Source organism: Cupressus sempervirens, chromosome 11 (assembly GCF_028749045.1).
Source record: "Cupressus sempervirens isolate cs-2001-9-10 chromosome 11, ASM2874904v1, whole genome shotgun sequence".
Taxonomy (NCBI): domain Eukaryota; kingdom Viridiplantae; phylum Streptophyta; class Pinopsida; order Cupressales; family Cupressaceae; genus Cupressus; species Cupressus sempervirens.
Genome location: NC_143128.1, coordinates 754,075,114 through 754,093,393, shown reverse-complemented (window position 1 = coordinate 754,093,393; position 18,280 = coordinate 754,075,114). Strand labels below are relative to the sequence as shown.

General features: G+C 30.0%; 1 pseudogene; it reads right to left on the bottom strand.

Annotated features, from left to right (window-relative positions):
• Nucleotides 1-10,790: 10,790 nt before the first annotated feature.
• Nucleotides 10,791-12,892, bottom strand: LOC149531792 (uncharacterized; annotated as a pseudogene).
• Between the last annotated feature and the right edge of the window lie 5,388 nt (nt 12,893-18,280).

Sequence of the window (18,280 nt, the reverse complement as noted above, 5' to 3'; positions counted from 1 at the left end):
ATCATGAGATCAAATTATCTACTCTGTTAGCTCTGAGTGGCTGAGTGAACCCTTGTCCCAAGCTCATTTTGTCTTATTGATTGCTTAAAAGTTCTCGGGCATGCTAAACAGAATTGATCCTAAGGGTCACTAAATGCCATAGGGAATCGATCTTTAATAGGGAATATCTTAGAGCTTGTGCAAGGTATTGATGCAATGTTGGGTGCTACATAATTGTGTTTTGGACACCTATAATAAACTCTCTCTCTTTTTGGACATTCAATTTTATTTTGATTTTGTGGCCCCATCTCGTGCGATGCTAAAACTTGTAGTGTTGGCCAATACAAAGTTGCCAACTGGTGAATCTCTCTAACCGTTCATCCTAGGATCAAACTATCTTCTCTATTAGCTTTGAGTGGCTAGGTAGACTCTAGTACCAATCTTGTCCCACCCCATTAATTTCTCAAAAATTCTCAGGCACACCAGATGAAATTGACCCTAAGAGTAACTAAATATTGTGTGTCAATACTTGAAATAATGAAAAAGATAGTGTAGTCAATGCATAGTGGATAATGACACACAAAATATATGCAAGAAAAGATGCAAAAACTATAGCTACAGGAATCATAAGAAGATCATATATAATGTGTTACCATGAATGGAGCTCTCAAAGAGATGGATAAGCAAGCAATCTTGATATCAAATTCCATGAATAAATTAAAAAATTTATTTCAAGTCTTCTTGTGTTTTGAAGATAAAGCATATATAATTTCTTGACATGTTTATGATGACACTAAGATTCAAGATTGGACATTTACATAATGCAGCCAACTCAAGATTCAAATTTCAATGTTAATTGTATAACAATAATAAGAATTCAAGTTCCACTATTTTCATCCTAACAAAAACTCAAAATAAGTTACTCGTAATCAAAAGTACTCATAATTTGTACAATCTAAAAATAAAAATTAATATCATAGCCTTATTCACATGTCAAAAGATACTATCAAAACTTATTATAATGATTCATACCCTTATTGTGGATGTAAATTACATTAAAATGAAATACATGAAATACTTAAAATGCAAACAAGAAAAACAAGATATATATTATGATAAGTAATAATGTCATACATGAACAAACTGATGCATCAAAGTTGTAAGTCTAATAATGTCATGCAACAAATATATGTCATAGATCAAATATATAATGTCATGCATACATCAAATGTATGTCAAATATGCCCACTAACATAAAATCCAAGATATATGTCCACTAATGACTATACATGTGTCCATCCCTATATCTTCTCCATCACACGAGAGGAAGGAAAAAAATCCCTAGAGGTCTTTGGTCATTGCATGGAGGGAGATGATGGGGATGATGGGGTCTTCCTCACACACTCGTTCACCCTTTTGTTTAGGCTCCTCTCTAGTTGGAGCTAATACAAACAAAGTATACATGAATAAAAAATAATTATACATTGAAATAAAATATATATACACACAAAATTAATTATTTTCTTACCGTCATCAAATAGTCACTCTATACATCCACTTCAAAGGCTCGCAGATGATTGGAGTAACAAGGCCCTACAACAATTCAATCAATATAATCACTTGATCATACTTATAAATACTATTTGAAATTTCAATACTAATAATTATAAGTAACAACTAAAACTATGAAAAATCTTTCATATCTTAGTCAATGGCTTTGAACTAGCCATCACAACAACAACTCCATGATTGATGGACCGATGAAGATGAGGAGGAGTCTCTAACATCAACAACTAGAAATCATAGAATACAATTTATATTTTTTTTTATAGAATATAATATAATCAAATTAATTAAATTATCATAAATCAAATGTACCTCTACGAAGCTCGTATCATGCCTGGGCTTAGAGTCCCTCATGAATGTTGATGGTCCAATGGAGAAATAATGCACATGGATAATTTTTTTTTGTCAATCCTTCATATGATTACTTAATAAATATATGTATTAATTTAAATGATTAAATCAATACACACATATCAACTTTTCAATGAGACATAAAATGGGGTCGAGGAATCTATACTAGGCCCATCATAACTCTTACCTTGAATTTTGAACAATGTGAAGACATGCTAATTTATTAGTCATTCAATATACATACAAAATGTGACCAAATTAGTTTATTATAATTTTAATTTACCTGTGTCAATGTCAAATGTCTCACTCAGGATGTCATAATGACTAGCTCATCATTCATAATGTCTCCAACGTGATGGCCAAATGTGCATAAGGATCCACATGAGGTACACATGTGACCATGGCACAAAGAAGGCTCCTCCTCAACTAATAGATTGGCACAATGAATGATGATCTGTGTCAAAGAATTGATAGTCCCTAGAGTATCCGTATCTACATGTTCCTTCAAAACTAAAGGAATAATGACATGCTCACCCTGCGGCTTGACAACATGTGCCCTAACTGCATTAGGGTCAAGATGTGCTCTTGACCTCTCAAATGATAACCATCCACCTCTACCTTGAGAATCTAACATGTCAAAATAGTTGGAGATCTCCCCGAGGACAAATTCACAATAAAATTTCCTTAAGAAATATATTGGAACCTCGTGATTATTGCAAGGAGGGGCATCAAAGACCATCCACTATCTACCCCAAAAGTTATTTCTAATATCATCATGGATGCACTAGTAGATGAGGAACCTTTTAGTTATAATTTTAACAGTTTCTTTTTCTCCTGGCTTTTTAAACAATGCACATATATCATCTTTTTTTATGTCCTTATTTTTTACATCTTCATAGGATAATTTGTTTTCATGATATCTTCTTTGTTCTTCTCTCTTAACATGCCAAATATCCAACTGACCACTAACATAATCTACCTAACTCACAATGGACTCAAGGGAGGATGTCAATTATGCTCTCATAGGATTAGTTTTCTTGCAAGCTTTTAACCTACCAATGATTGCTTCTAATTGAGTTTTCCCTCTTTCTATTTCATTCATTCTATTGTCTTGGGTTCCAAGAGGAGGTCTTTCAATCGGTGGAGGTCACGAAGGTTCTCGCTCTTCCTCATGAGGGTTTTCAATTTGATCTTATGGAGGGTTTTCATTTTGATCTTGTGGAGGGTTTTCATTTTAATTTTGTGGAGGATTTTGTTGATCAAGCTCGGCATTTGGTGGTTGATTATTCACATTTCTTGATAAGAAACCAATTGCATCTTAAAAAACTAAACAAACTTGAATCAAAACTTTAAAAACATACAAAACAACACTAAAACATACAAAAAAATGCAAATACAAGGTTAGAAGACATACCCAATGAACCCGATCTTGATCTTTGGCAACGAGGAGGCATTTTGAGGAGGAGAGCAAGCAAAACTTTCACCCTCTAGAAAATGCATGCACATTGTTCAAGGAAGAGAAGGCAACCAGCAAAAGAAATGGAAAAAAATGATAGGGGCCACGGGTTATAATCCTTTTATAAGCGCACTATGTGAAATAGCACATGTGCTATAAGAAATTTTGAAAAACTAATTGAGGTGTCATTTTTTTGGCACAACAACGTGGTGCATTCACCCCACTTGCACATTTAACTATTGAATAATCAAACACTCATTAGGAAATAAAAAAGACCTTATAGAACCAATCTACTCTCATAAATTCCTAGAAGATTTATCAATTTATAAAATAAAAATATAAAAGATAAATAAGGCAGGAGAGGATGTGACCTCACATGGAGCCCATCCACTCCCCATAAACCCTCCATAAAACCCATGCGACTTAAGGAAATATTGGTTTGGCATTTAAGTTTACCCTTCAAACTTTAAATTAGGATGGTCTTTTAGTTGGTGAGGCCCTCAACTCCCCCAAACTCCCTTCCTTACTCTTCCCCAATAAAACCTCTCCTTGGTACGCCCACTTGGGATGACATGGGACTATCCCCTTTGGGGAATGTGCAAGGTTAAAGGGGTAGCAACCACTTTGGGCTTTGCGCCAACTTTCCAAGTGGCGATGGACCTAAGAGGTAGGTGGTAGTGTATAGGTAGGGTTAGGTACTTTTCTTTGGTAGTTTTAGTAGTTAATTAGGTAATGAGTGATTTGTTCATGGTGTTAATTTAGTTTAGAAGTTTTAGTATGGTATTAGTAATTTATTTCAATGATTGTTAGATAGTCATTAGTAAGCATGTGATTATTGGTCAATAGATAGGATTAGGAGGTAAAAAGGAAATTATGGATGGGTTAGGTTTATTGTGAGTTATTAATTAAGATTCAAATTTAAAAATATTATTTAGTGATTTATTTTTACTTGCTAATATATGTTAGGATTATTGTAAGAAATAAGATTTAACATTTAAGTAAATGGGTTTTGTGAATAGTGGTTAATTAGTATGTAGTTGAATATGATAGGTGCTTAGAAATAGGATATAATTTCTTTTGTAAATGTTTGTTAGGTATTGAAGGCTATTAGATTTTTATAATTTTTGAATGTGGATATATTCCCATGATTTAGTTACTAGTATGTTTAGAATAGGTATTTTATTATTGTAGTTAGTTGATAAGTGTTATATAAGGGAATTGTTATAAGGTGCTTTAAGTTATTATATATGTATGGTCCTTATATACACTATTTTAATTATTCATTTTTTATTTCGAGATGATATAACATTTAAAAGTATAATTTTTACATGTTGATTTTGCAGTAAGGTTTCTTTAAATGTTAGGAAAATGAATTCATAGTACATTGTTATGCACTCCTAAACTAAATCCTTTAAATGTTAACCTAGTAGATCAAACATTCTAAAATGAAATTGAAACCTAATTATTTCCTTATCTTAAATGGTGTACCTATAATTTATGACATAATGGTTTAACAAATTGAACCTTATCAACCCGTTATCGAGTGTTCATGTATCAACAAAACATGGCTTATTGAACTTAATTATGAATGTCTTCACTAACAACATGTGAATCATTGTGATAATTGAATTAAATAGCATGTTTAAACCTAGAAGCAAGAAAGCAACCTTTTAAATGTACTTAAATTTCATCTTCCAATTGTCACCTTGATCGATAATGTAAATTTCATCTTAGCCCTCAACACTTGTATCCTAATCATGCAACCTCGAGACTTGAAACTTATATAAATTTGTCATATTGTTATTTTATCTGCAACCCTTTTTGTGTGAGTGTGTGTTCAACTTGGTTATAATCGTCTTTAAAAAATATGGTGTGTTTTTTCCCTAATTTTTGGGCATGACACACAGTCTATTTTACAAGATTTTATTGAGAACATTATTAATACAACCTTCAAAGTTGGATGTTTCAGAGGGTACGTGAAAAGCTTTTGAACAGTAAATAATAAATAAATCTACTGCATTAAAATTCTTCAGTCCACATGGTGGAAAGATATCTATGGAGCCTGGTTCCATGGTGAAAGAACAAAGATAGAAACTAAACCTGCATAAATGTTAGAAATTAGAAGATACTATTGCACAAAAACATGGTTCCTACCCAATTTAACATCAACTTGAAGGTGTGTAGTATATTTCTATGCAAATGATTCTCCAAGATTTGTAGAACCTCACCTTATAACAACCACTTTCTACATCTTGTTTTGACTATTGTTGTCTAATAGTAATTTGAGGGACTTTTTCAACTTAAACAAGACTGCAAAGCAACTAAGTTCTTGCCAAAATAGTGGTAGGGTTGTTTAAAAGTTTGTTCTAAATAAATGTGTACTAGAATGCAATCAATGGGATTGGTTTTAAAGTTTTTGCTTACTTTTCCATATCTAAGCTTATTTTTTCATTTTCACTTTATATTTTTACAAATTAATTTATTTTCCATTTTTCCATTTCCTCCATCTATATTAAGTTTTGTAAATATAATTATAATATTAAGATGATAATTTTTTAAAATTAATATAAAAAATTTCTAGAACTATAAGTCCTACTAGAAGTCTACTACTTTACAAATTTTCAAATTACATAATATTTTAAAATTTCACAATATTTTTATTTTAAAAAAATTTAATAAATTTGAAAATATTATATATAATAAATATAATATTAGTGATGGCATAGAAGTAATATTAATAAAAAAACTTAAATTAAATTATTAATCATTTTAATTTAGTATTAATATTATTTATATTAAATTAATTTAGTATTACTTAATTTAGATAATATAAAAATTATTATTAATATTTAAATAGAGGTATACATTTTTTAATAAATATTATATTAAATTTTGTTAGGTCATAATAATTCTATCTAAATATTGTAAAAAATTATAATTTTAAAATGCTTTCAAATATTTACAACTAGTATAGATATCTTTAAAAAATCTACCTAAGAAATGTTGATAAATATTTATATAATTAGAATGATTAAAATTCAATTTACTACATCTCAAATTATTTATATTTTCTTGTATCTTTTTTTCACTCACTTAAGTTTTTTATTTTAATTTATAAAATTATTTATATCTCTAAAGTTTATAATTTTATCAAATATTTATGTAGTGCTTATTATATTAATTTTTTTTTTTGTTTAAATAATAAATATGAAGATTTTGACATGTATATGGTTGTCAAATTTAAACTTAAAATATAAATGTTAACATTAACACACTCACCCCATTCCACTCCACCCTTTTGCCATTATAGAATGCCCATGGCATTAATTACATTTGAATATGTTAAAAACTAGTATAGATATCAATAAATCTATCTAAAGAAATGTCGAGAGATATCCACTACAAAATAATTATAATTTAATTTATTACATCTAAAATTATTTATATTTCCTTTATCTTCATTTATTTAGTTTTAATAATTTAAGCTTTTTATTTTAATTTCTTAAAAAATGTATGATTCATATCTACAAATATTATTTTAAATGGATATTTTATGTTCTTTTTATTAAATTATGTTTAAAAGTATATTCTATTTATAATTGTTGAAGTCACGCACTGTACTTATGGCTTTGAGAGAGTCTCTTGAAGTCATTTCATCTCTTTTTGGAGAGGGGTTTTTCCCACTGGGTTTTCTCCTTTACTCCAGTTTATAGAGATTTCCTTGTATTGGGTACCTGATCAGGCCTTGTTGTTGGGACCCACTTGTTTTTGCTTTCATAGCTTTTCTTTGCTAGGTAAGCTTACTCCTTGCTTTCAGCTTAAGGGGGGTATTAGAGTATTTTTTCATTTATACTTATTAATTAAATCATATTGATTTAATTATATAAGTCTTTATTACTCTAGTTACTTAGGCTTCATTTAGGTGCATTATTAATTAATTAATAATTAATAATGTGCAACCTAGCTTTTTAGTTTAGGGTTTCTATCTCACCTTTATAAGGTTGAGCCTTGTACTTTTTTCATTATCTCTTATGTATTTTTCACATTTGAGAGCAACTTTTCTTCTATCTCCATTATTCTTCTCTTGTGACAGGTTATTGGCTAACAGGTTCTTCTTGGGTTGTGTAGAATTGATATTAATCAATTCTTTCAATAATAAGATTTAAACTTTTGACATGTAGATGGTTGTCAAATTTACTCTAAGAGAATAAAAGTTAACATTAACATGCTCACACCATCCACTCCCTCATTCTACCATTGTAGAATGCCTATTGGCATTAATTAATAAGTGTAAAATTGTGAACATAATAAAAAATATGATTTACACACTTCTCTTGGAAAAGGACTTTTATAATCTACAATATTTTAGCCAATCAAATCTCATAAAATTAAATTTGAAGATATGTTTTGTTAAAAAATAAACATTTTACTTATAGTCAAGAAAATTATATTAGAAATATAAAAAATCTTCATTATTTAATTAATATATTAATTATTAACAACTAATTAAGTTTCACTTGATGCCCATAGTTCTAATCTCTAATAGAAATTCCCATAGTTCTAATCTCTAATAGAAATTTAAAAAAATCTATTCTTTGATAGGATGTTATTGTACTTGTCATAGGGTAGTACTATTGAGTGAATTAGTTCGAAACCAATGATAATGAATTATTTTTTATTAATCAAATATTTATAAAGTTAATATATTAATTTATTATTATAATATTATATTTAAGTCATTTATCTCAATTATAATTGGTTCATTTCATTTGGTGTTATAGGATATTAATTTTTGTAGGTTAGATTTTTGTTAGTTATTAAATTTTATTATTTTGTCAACATGATTATTAATATAGTTTTGGACATGATAGTTTTTATAATTGAAAAATATTTTATTTTCATAATAAAAAATTACTAACATAAATAAATAAATAAACTCAACACGTATTATCAAATTGTTAAAAAATATTAATGTCATCAATATTAATAAATACATACAATTTTTTCTATTAATTTCTAACTACCCCCTACTAACAAAAATAAAATATTACTATTTTTAAAAATAATAATCTATTTTGCAAAGTTTGAAAAATCATAACTTGTTGTTTTGCAACTCATCAAAAACTACTTTATCTCCATGTTGTATCATTTCAAGTTATCTAAGTAGAAAAATGTATATAATATATAAATTTGGTGTACATGTGTCACATTCCATTGTCCTCACTTTAAAAAAAATTGCAACTAATTGAATTTTCTTACATCTATAAATAATATATCTAACTTTTTGCTAAAAATTAAGAATGAAATTACAAGTGCAAAGTTTAGGTGGTCCAAGTTGAAAAACTATATTTTTGTTTTCCATTTTCTTAAAAAATGTGATAGGACTACGAACTTTTGGCTATGTGTGAATTAATCCCAAAGAGAAATCTTATTTAGGTCATATACTATCATCATGTATAACATAGATTTTTCATATTAATTTCACTAATTACATTTAACTATTTTTTTTATCAATTAAAGTTTTGTTATTAAATTTTATATAATTTTTTTTTTCTCCAAATTACTATATAGTATTGTAATTAAAGAATTAAATTTAGTATTTATATTCTAATTTATACTTAGTATAAAAACTATGACCACAAGTACACAAATCAATTGCAAATTGTGTAAGTGAGAACATGAAAAACTTAAACTTATGTTATTTAAATGTTGATATGATTGCAAACGATCGTCAAAATTGGTGTCACATGTGAATTTGAAAATTTTACCTTTAAAAAATAGGGTTTAACAATTGTTAAATTTAATGTAGAAATCTTTTAACTGCCTACAAATGAAAGTCAAAACAAATGACAAATTAACTTTGAAAATTTTACCAAAAAAAAAGGATCTAATGGATGTCAAATTTAATGTAGAAATTTTTAACTGCCCACAAACGGAAGTCAAAGCAAATGACAAATTAACTCCACAAATTTAGTTTGTCATGCCAAATAAGGGTACCAAAATTTAGAAAGAGACAATCAAATAGAATTCTATTACAACACTAACATGAGTCATCCGACTCAACATCAAATTTAGGACATGCATAAATTTCAAGCGATGACAATTTAATGAATGCCAAATTAGATGGCCTACAAGTCATCATTTTGGAATTGTAATAGGCATGGCCTTATGGAGGTCATGTTTTAGGTATAAATTAAAGACCTTAATTGTGAAAGAAAGTGAAATGAACATCGAACTTAATCCAAGTATGGCTTTGAATTTTAGAAAGTTGTAGAGCTTAGGTCCATCAATGAAATTTGAGTTGAGTTTGTTGTGGTTGAACATACATCAAGTTGAGTTTATTGCTTTTTTAATTTATTTATGTATTTTTATTTTTGTTTATGCTTGGGATTTCTTTTCTTAGATCTTGTTGTTTCTTTTGTATTGATTTTTCATTCTTTTTTAATTAAGTCTTTTTTAATATTTTTTTTCTCTTTTAATTTGCTCTATATCATCTTAATAATGGTATGGGGAGTGGACTTTAAATGTCAATACTAATTTTTTATAGTTTAATTTAAAAAGAAATGAATTTGTTAGTATGAATTGTACAAATTTCATAAACTTAAACAAATTAAGTTTGTTGATGGTCTAATAGATGTCAATTTTATTCAACAATATTTAAACATCAAATAGAAAAAAAAAGGTTAACTAATAGTGAAACATGTGATCAAAGTGAATGTGAAAATTCATAAGAACCTTCCTAATAATTTTCAAGTCACATAGGAAAACATAATCCCACTTGTAAATAAAATAAAATAAAATTTCATACAAATATAATTAACATGTTTATTGCTTCATATTTTTTATCTCTCACATTTCTAGCTCTCTTCAAGCACTCTCTTCCTCTCTTTACCTAGTTCCTATAAACATAGTCTACACCATTAGGATGAGTTATTTTTTCTTATTGTATATCATTTGTTTGTCAATTAAAGTATTTTTTATAATCTAGATCTCTAAAGTCAAGTAGATCAAATTGATTTTCTTTGACAACTCCTTTTCATTTCTATTCTTCCCTTTTTATGTATATTTTAATCCTTGCATCTAATTAACAATTACCTTACCCCCATTTCACATTGATAATACTATTGCATTATAATAGGTGAAAAAGTATGAAACATTGTACGATATGGTGTACACCAAGAACAAACAAGTGTTTTAAATAACATAGCAAAATAAATACATTTCATAGCAACACTTAGCATATCATCGATAACTTTGCTTTTTAAAGAAATACATGTTATAAAGATCATCACAAAATTGTAAATGACATTTGTAATAACAAAGTTGTATTATAAACACTTAGATAATGCTAAGTTCAATTCTTCTATAATATCAACTAATATATATATTAAAAAAGATCATAACAAAACTTTAATAGAAAAAAATTAATAAAAGAAAATAGAAAAAAATTATGTAATCATATCCAAATACCAAAACACCCTTCAATACACCCAATAGAAATACTATTAGAATATTCTAATACCTCACTTAGAATCCATCAAACGGCTTATTTTTGCAGCTTCCTTAACAAGCTCCGCTACATTTTCCATGGCTAAATCCATATTATCCCCCTCTATTTTATCCACATTCCTCTTGAACCATCTGCTACCCAAATGCACAGTCCCATCTATTGCCAAGCTTGTTACTCCTGTCCCCATCCCCAACCTTGACAATGCGGAATTTCCAGCCCTCGGTCACGTAAGTGTCCGATTCCTTATATCTGATGTTCATAATGAGAAATCTTCCAGGCGGATCGAAGACAAGCAAGCGGTCAGGGGTTCGATTCCTCCAGGCCCTCTCAATCCATTCAGCCATCTCCTCGGCGGGATTCAAATCTGTGCCGTGAGTCATAACCCCAAGCCTGAAATCCGTCCTCGCCGATCCTTCACGACAAAATGTAACAAATCCGTGCCGCTTCGGCTGGTTTCCAACTCTAGTTATTACAATCTTTTCGTCAAAACCCTCATTGCCTTCAACACGAGCCGACACGTTGCCTGGACTGAAGATCTGCAACAATGACGCTTATTTTCCTACAGCTCTTTTCTCTTTGATACCCTAGGGTTTGGAGATGCAGAGATTTGAGATCTTTCACGGCTTTGTCCGAGCAAGCCGTAGAAAATCTTTGATCCAAAAGCTCGCTCCTGCAGAGATCCTGCAAATGATCCACCGGCGTGAAATTCTCCCGATGCAGCTCGCTCCAGTTGGCACCGTAGAAAAGCTCCTTTCCGAACCTAACGATCAATTTAATGGACCTTGTGGAATCCATTTCGATCCTGTAGAAGAGCAGAGGCTCGATACAAGATTGCAGCTTCTGCTTGTACGCCGAGAAGTTCCAGTTGGAATGGAAAAATACTTTAGCGGTTTTGTCGGCAAACTCTTTGGACAAAACGTATACCTCATCTTCACCTGCACAGAGCAAATCCTCGGAAAATTCTGCGGATTTCAAACAAAAAAACGATCTACGTGATGCGGTATCACGCGCTGAAAGGTTGGAAATATTGTTGGAGAATTTTTCGAAGCAAGCTCTGTTGACAGCAAGCAGGGGATCATGGACGGTTTTACAGAAGCAAAATGAGAAGAAATCGGGGAAGTAGCCGTTATTTTCGTCAAGGGAAAAGCTCACCAGCTGCTCGATGGCACAGGACACGGTCTCCACGGCTTCTTGCGAATCACCATGGATTTGGATTTTGCCATTGGAAGAACATTTTACGGAAGTGATGCCTGGTATTTCTTTAAAACTCTTGAGTGTGCTAACGCCCTTTCCTATGACTATTCCAATGGCTCTGCCACTAATTTGCATCTCCCTCTCGAAAGGCGATGGTGTGGAATCAAGCGAGCTTTTAGACTTGGATTTTTTCGGCATTTCTATTTAATTCTGTTAATGGCTTCCGAGCATCTTTCTGGTCGCTCTAGGCAATGCACTGCACAGCATGGACAAAAGAATATATATATATAGTGGAGACATGAACTGACAGGTGTCCATGAGCAACCCGGAGAGACCTTGTACGAAAAAGGACTTTTTTTTTTTTTTTCATTGAACAATGCAAGTTTTGAACTTAAGACCTCTAAGAAGGAGGCTTCCCCAATTCACTCTTAGGTTGCGGCAACGGCTACCTAGTCAGTTATTTCAACAAACTGGGTATGCCATCCTCCATCCGCATCATCCCATCCCCATTCGCAGTGCATCGTTGACTCTGCGTCCATGCGATCTTCCTGGTCGGCGCCCGTACTTGTCTCTGACATTGACAGATGGAACAAACGCGTTGAGATAGATGGAGAATTTAATTTATGCAAGATTTGCACGCCAAGACATCAAACAAGCCATATTCATGACACACCAACTTTCACAAAAAGAAGACGCGTTAAAAAAGAGAAGAGGGAAGGTAATCAGCGGTCTAGAAATCTTACTTCGTAGTGCATGCTTGCTGTTACTGCGAACCATCTTGCTTCTGTAATCACCGGCTGCCTGCTGTTACTGCCAACCATCTGCCTCCCCACTCTTCAGCAGACGAAAGGTATGTGCCCAACATGTTTTTCTTTTATTGTCATATCCTTCGTTGGTATAGTTTTGCTTTGATTTTTACCCTTGTACAGATTCATTTCATTAATGTTGTGCCTGTTTGGGGAAACAATCTGCCTGTTTGGGGAAACAATTAGTTAAAAGGAAGTTGCAATAGTATATTTTTGATCTTATTCCTGTATCCGCATATATCATACTCAAGTTTCTACATATATCCATGTCGATCCTTAGATCATCAGGATATTTGGCATGCGAACTGGAGCATATCGAAGAAGCAAACCCTTCCTTGCAACTATAGAACAATTTTCAACGTTTGTTGCTTTGTATTTTGCTTGCCACATCTCCTGCTCGTTGCAATTCTGATTTTGAATATGATTCTTAACGAAGGGTTTAAGAAGAAAATTGTGGTGGAAACAATTGCCTCCTCGGAGATTAATGGCTATAAATATAGGATTTAGAAATACAAGTATATTAGTAAAGAAAAGACACAAGTATAATTAAATGTTTGATTAAACAATTAGAATATATTTGATTAATAACTTTTACGCTTAGTTTTTAAGTTTTTATGTTAAAATTTGACTTTGTTTTGTTTTTACCTTCATTTATAACTTTTACAATTATATTTGATTAATGGAATTTAATATTTTAAAAAAAAAAAGATTTATAAAGAAGATTTTAATTTTTTGAATTATTTTATTCTACTTATCTTATGTTTTTAATTTTATATTTTCTTAATTTTTATTATTTTATTTATTTGTTTATATTAAACAATACATTTAAGTTTTTAAAAATTAATATATTTCTAATAAAATATTTAGTTACATTAGAATAGTTAAAACAAATAAAATGTCAAACTTTAATATAGTAATACAAGTTAACATAAATATATATATTTAAATTTATTAAACATTCTATGATGAATTTAAAATCTAAATTTAATTTTAATAATATTTATAGACTATATATTTAAAAATCTATATATTTTACAATGTTATCTATGATGAATTTAAAATCTAAATTTATATTTAATAATATTTATAGACTATATATTTAAAAATCCATTCATGGTTTTTCTCACACTTAAATTTGAATTTGTTTGAAAAGCCCACGAAATTTTATAAAAGAAACTAAGGAATAGATATAAAAGTCAAATACACTAGTTATTTATTTCATTTAATAATTATATAAAAAAATCAAATCATACACTTTTCAACTTCATCTTACACCATTTTAATATTCATTCCTAGTTATTGAACATTTATAGATCATTGCTTCCTTCATTTTATAGAATCAAATTATTTTTATGATAAGTAAAACTATAATATACTTTTCAACTTTTTTTAACACTTTTTTATTCATTTTAATCAAATATAATTTGTAAAATTGTCATACTAAAACTATGTAAAATATTTTCATTGTAAAAAAATAAAAACACAAAATATATAATATATAATTCAACTTCATTTTATACCCTTTTGATCATTTCAATCAAATCTAATTTGTGAAATTTTCATGCCAAAAATATATAACTATTTTAATTCATCAACTATTTTATTTTTCAACTCCAATCTATTTTTATTTTTAGTTCAATAAAATATATTTCCAATCATGTAGAATTGTTTTTTCCTAGTCAAATAATATAAAAGTCCTTAATTTCTTTTTTAAAAATCTTTTTTTCTCTTGCATCTATTTTTCCAAACAAATATATAAAACCAATGCAACATATGTGTAACTAATAACTCTACCATTCTTGAGTGGTGAGAAACTCAAGGTATAATATGTTCCCCTTTTCCTCATCTCTCATAATCATAGAACTCTTATCAAGGCATTCTTAAACAAGATCCCTATACCAGAAAGACAAATTTGAAAATGAATAAAAGCATTTTAATCACATTAACAATAGAAAAATTTAATAAGAAAACCAAGGCTACTAATCAAGAGTTGCTAAGTATATGAAAAATCAATATTTGCCTAAATTAGCATTGTGACTGTAAGTGAATGAAATGTAAGCCTGAGTGAGTTCAAAGCTGACTGGTGAGCTTGACAACAACTTCTAACAGTCAAACTAGGAATTTCATGACAATTAACCTCATTTAGGTAGCTTTTAATTTATCTATCTTTTAAGAAGAAATGTTAAAGGGTGTTGATCGTTGTTGGACAGGGCTAAATTGACAAGTAAACAATAGTTTAGGAATGTATTCTTGTATGCAGTTTATCGTACAATTATGTTATAAATCAGCTTGAGTCAATATTTATTTTATAATTTATTTCATAATTTATTTCAAGCTTGAATCAATATTTACATCACCATTTCCTTTCATAAAATTAAGTTATTCGAATTATTTAATTAATCCTTATTATTTTACATCAATTTCCTTGATTAAATTAGAGTTCATGTATTCAATTAATTTTAAATAAATGGTTGGATCATCTTGATTTTTTAATTATTTAATTAAAGGAATTTGCTCCGTTTTGATTAAATAAAACCCCTCCTCACTTAATGTTATGTGCAACAATTATTATTTTAAAAGAAATAATTAAATAAATGTCACACACTTTATTTTATAAGAAAAGGGATTATTTTATATTTAAATTAAATAAAAACACCCCTCATCTTATAATTTTTATGGAGTTTTACACTCTACATCTCTTAATTAAATGTTAATTGTACATTCTCTTATGTGGATCACACCTTTTCATTTAATATTCATTTTCTCTCTAATCTAGGAATACCTCTTGGCTTTGGTATATTATTGCATATCTTGTGTTTGCTTGTTGTTTTGTTCGTTGCGAGCGAGCGTTCCAACATAAATGAAAGGTACAACAGAGAAAAATGCGTTGCAAGGATTATTAGGTATTTTGTTGGATCTCTATAACACTTGGATTTGGAACTAAAATGAACATCTCATGTGTTTGACTTGAGTGCTTTTACATGCTTTCATAGATTCACACTTCATTTGGTGCTCTAAAATTGGATCTAGATTCGTTTTCACGCATATATGTTTCACATAGTAATTAGGCCCTATGAACACTATTTGGGAGATCTTGAGAGATTGAGCTTCATTCGCTTGCTTTACATGTGAAGCTCCTCTTGACAACGGATCCCCTTGCAGGTAGGGAAGGATATTTGTCATTGTTTCACTATTCTGCTTCGATTTGTACTCAACATCCACTAGTACTTTCTCTTTTGAGATTGGTGGTGTTTGTTGTTGGATTTTCAAAAAAGTTGGTGAGGTGATTTCAAATTAGTGTGTCAAAGAATCTTGTTTGCTATGTTTGGGTAAGGTGAAGAGGCTAGAGGAGTATGCTTTGTTCCCTTTTGGGCACATCAGAAACTTAGAACCCTTAAATCCAAACCAAGTCCTCATGTGGTACAACTTTGTGAGTCTTCCTTGATTAGAGAGAGTTAAACCACAGTAGACATTTCCTTTATTGGGTCAACCACGTGTATGGTACCTCAAGCGGTAATAGCCATTTTTGACGTGGTAGTAGCAACCGCTATATAAATATCCTTGTGGGAGAAATCCCCACAGGTGTAGTCTTTTGTTGGGTTGTCGGATTTCCTCAGTATCTCCGATTGATTAAATTCTCGGAATATGTCAAAACCCTAGTACACCAGGATTGGATTTCGCCCACTCTAGATTGCAAAAGCTACAGAGTTGACCATTATTAAGAACCTTAGTGCTGCCAAATTTTCTTTTCTAGGACTATGTGCGTGATTGAAAAATATTTTGAGAATGCGTGATTGAAAAATATTTTGAGAACATACACAATAGTGGTTCTAAGGATTAAATTCATACTACGACACTATTTTTGTTCATGTGCAAGGTTGCTTTGTCCCTTGCCCATTGCTTGTAGACATTTGCTTGAAATACTTGATTGTTGTTCTATGTGCTTGATTATTGTTTATAAATTTGAAATTGATCTTAGTTGGTTAAAAAAGGACAACTCATCATTCATCATTTGGATATACCTTAAAAACTATATTTTTTTAAGTATTCCATAACATGTCTCAGATTATTTTTCTAATTTTTTCAATATAGTTTCCAATGTATTTAACAAAAAAGTGCTTGAGAAATAATGGGTTGGCAATCAGTATCAAATCTCCATATTGAAAGAATCTATTGATTGTGGATATTTGGTGTATCATCATTTCTCACAAGTTTATATCATGTCTTCTTGGTACTATCATAGGACAACATAGATCTTTGTTCTTCTTTCCACAAATATTTGTATCTTTATGCTAGCTTGTTACCCTTTTGCAAAATGAATTGTAATTGTAGATACCTAAAAACCTTTAGAAAATAAAGTATTTTTATTTTCTGAAAAATTTCTGATGACATCATCATTTATTAATTAATTAATTAATTAATTAATTTATTTATTTTTATGCCATTAAATCCCTTTATCTTAATTAAAAATATTTAATTAAGGAATCCCTCCCAAAAATGTTTAAATCTTATTTAAACATTATTTCCTTATTTATTAATTATTTAATTAATAAATTGACCAAAAAATCCAAAATAAATAAAAAAATTATTTTTTGCCCAAAACTTAGCCAATTTCCTTAAGACCACTAACCTCTTCCAAAATCTTCTAATCCTTCTTTAATTTTGATTAAAGGCTAATCCCATCATTTCCTACCCCTAATCCCAACTCAAAATATTTAATTAAGATTAAATATTAATCCTCATGTTTATTAAAAAAGTTTTAATAAATATCTCCTCAACCCAAACCCTTGAAATAAATAAAACTTTATTTATTTCCTAAAAATCTAATTTATCCTCATCTTAAGAAGTTCTAGACTCTTCTAAAAAGTCTTCATCCTCATCCTAGGAAGTTCTAGACTATTCTAGAAAGTCTTTATCCTCATCCAAAGTCTAGACTCTTCTAAAAGATGTCTTTAAATCTAATCCTAATCCCCTCCTAACCTTGTCACATTCCCTAAAAATGGGTTAAGACTTACTAACCCAAGCCAAAGCTAACAAATATCTCCTCCTTCACCCACCCTCATTAAATGCCATCCACTTGCCTATCCCTAAGCTAATCCTAAACCATCCTAATCCATCCTCTAATCATTTGCACAATCCTAAGCAAGCTTAAAATCCTCCTAATCAAGCCCAAGTCGAAATTCCTCTTATCTCCTTCAAAATATCCCAACCATAAAACTTTATGAAGCCCACTAGGCCATAAATGACTCTTTCAAGCCATTTTATTGCTCTTACAAGCCATTATGAGGATCTTTATGAAGATTTTATCCCTTGAGCCTCCTTTGTTGACTCATCCTTCCCCTTTCCTCCATCCTCTCACCCTGTGACATGTGTCACTCTCTGATTGGATGTAAGGAAGCACAATCCATGTGCTCTCCT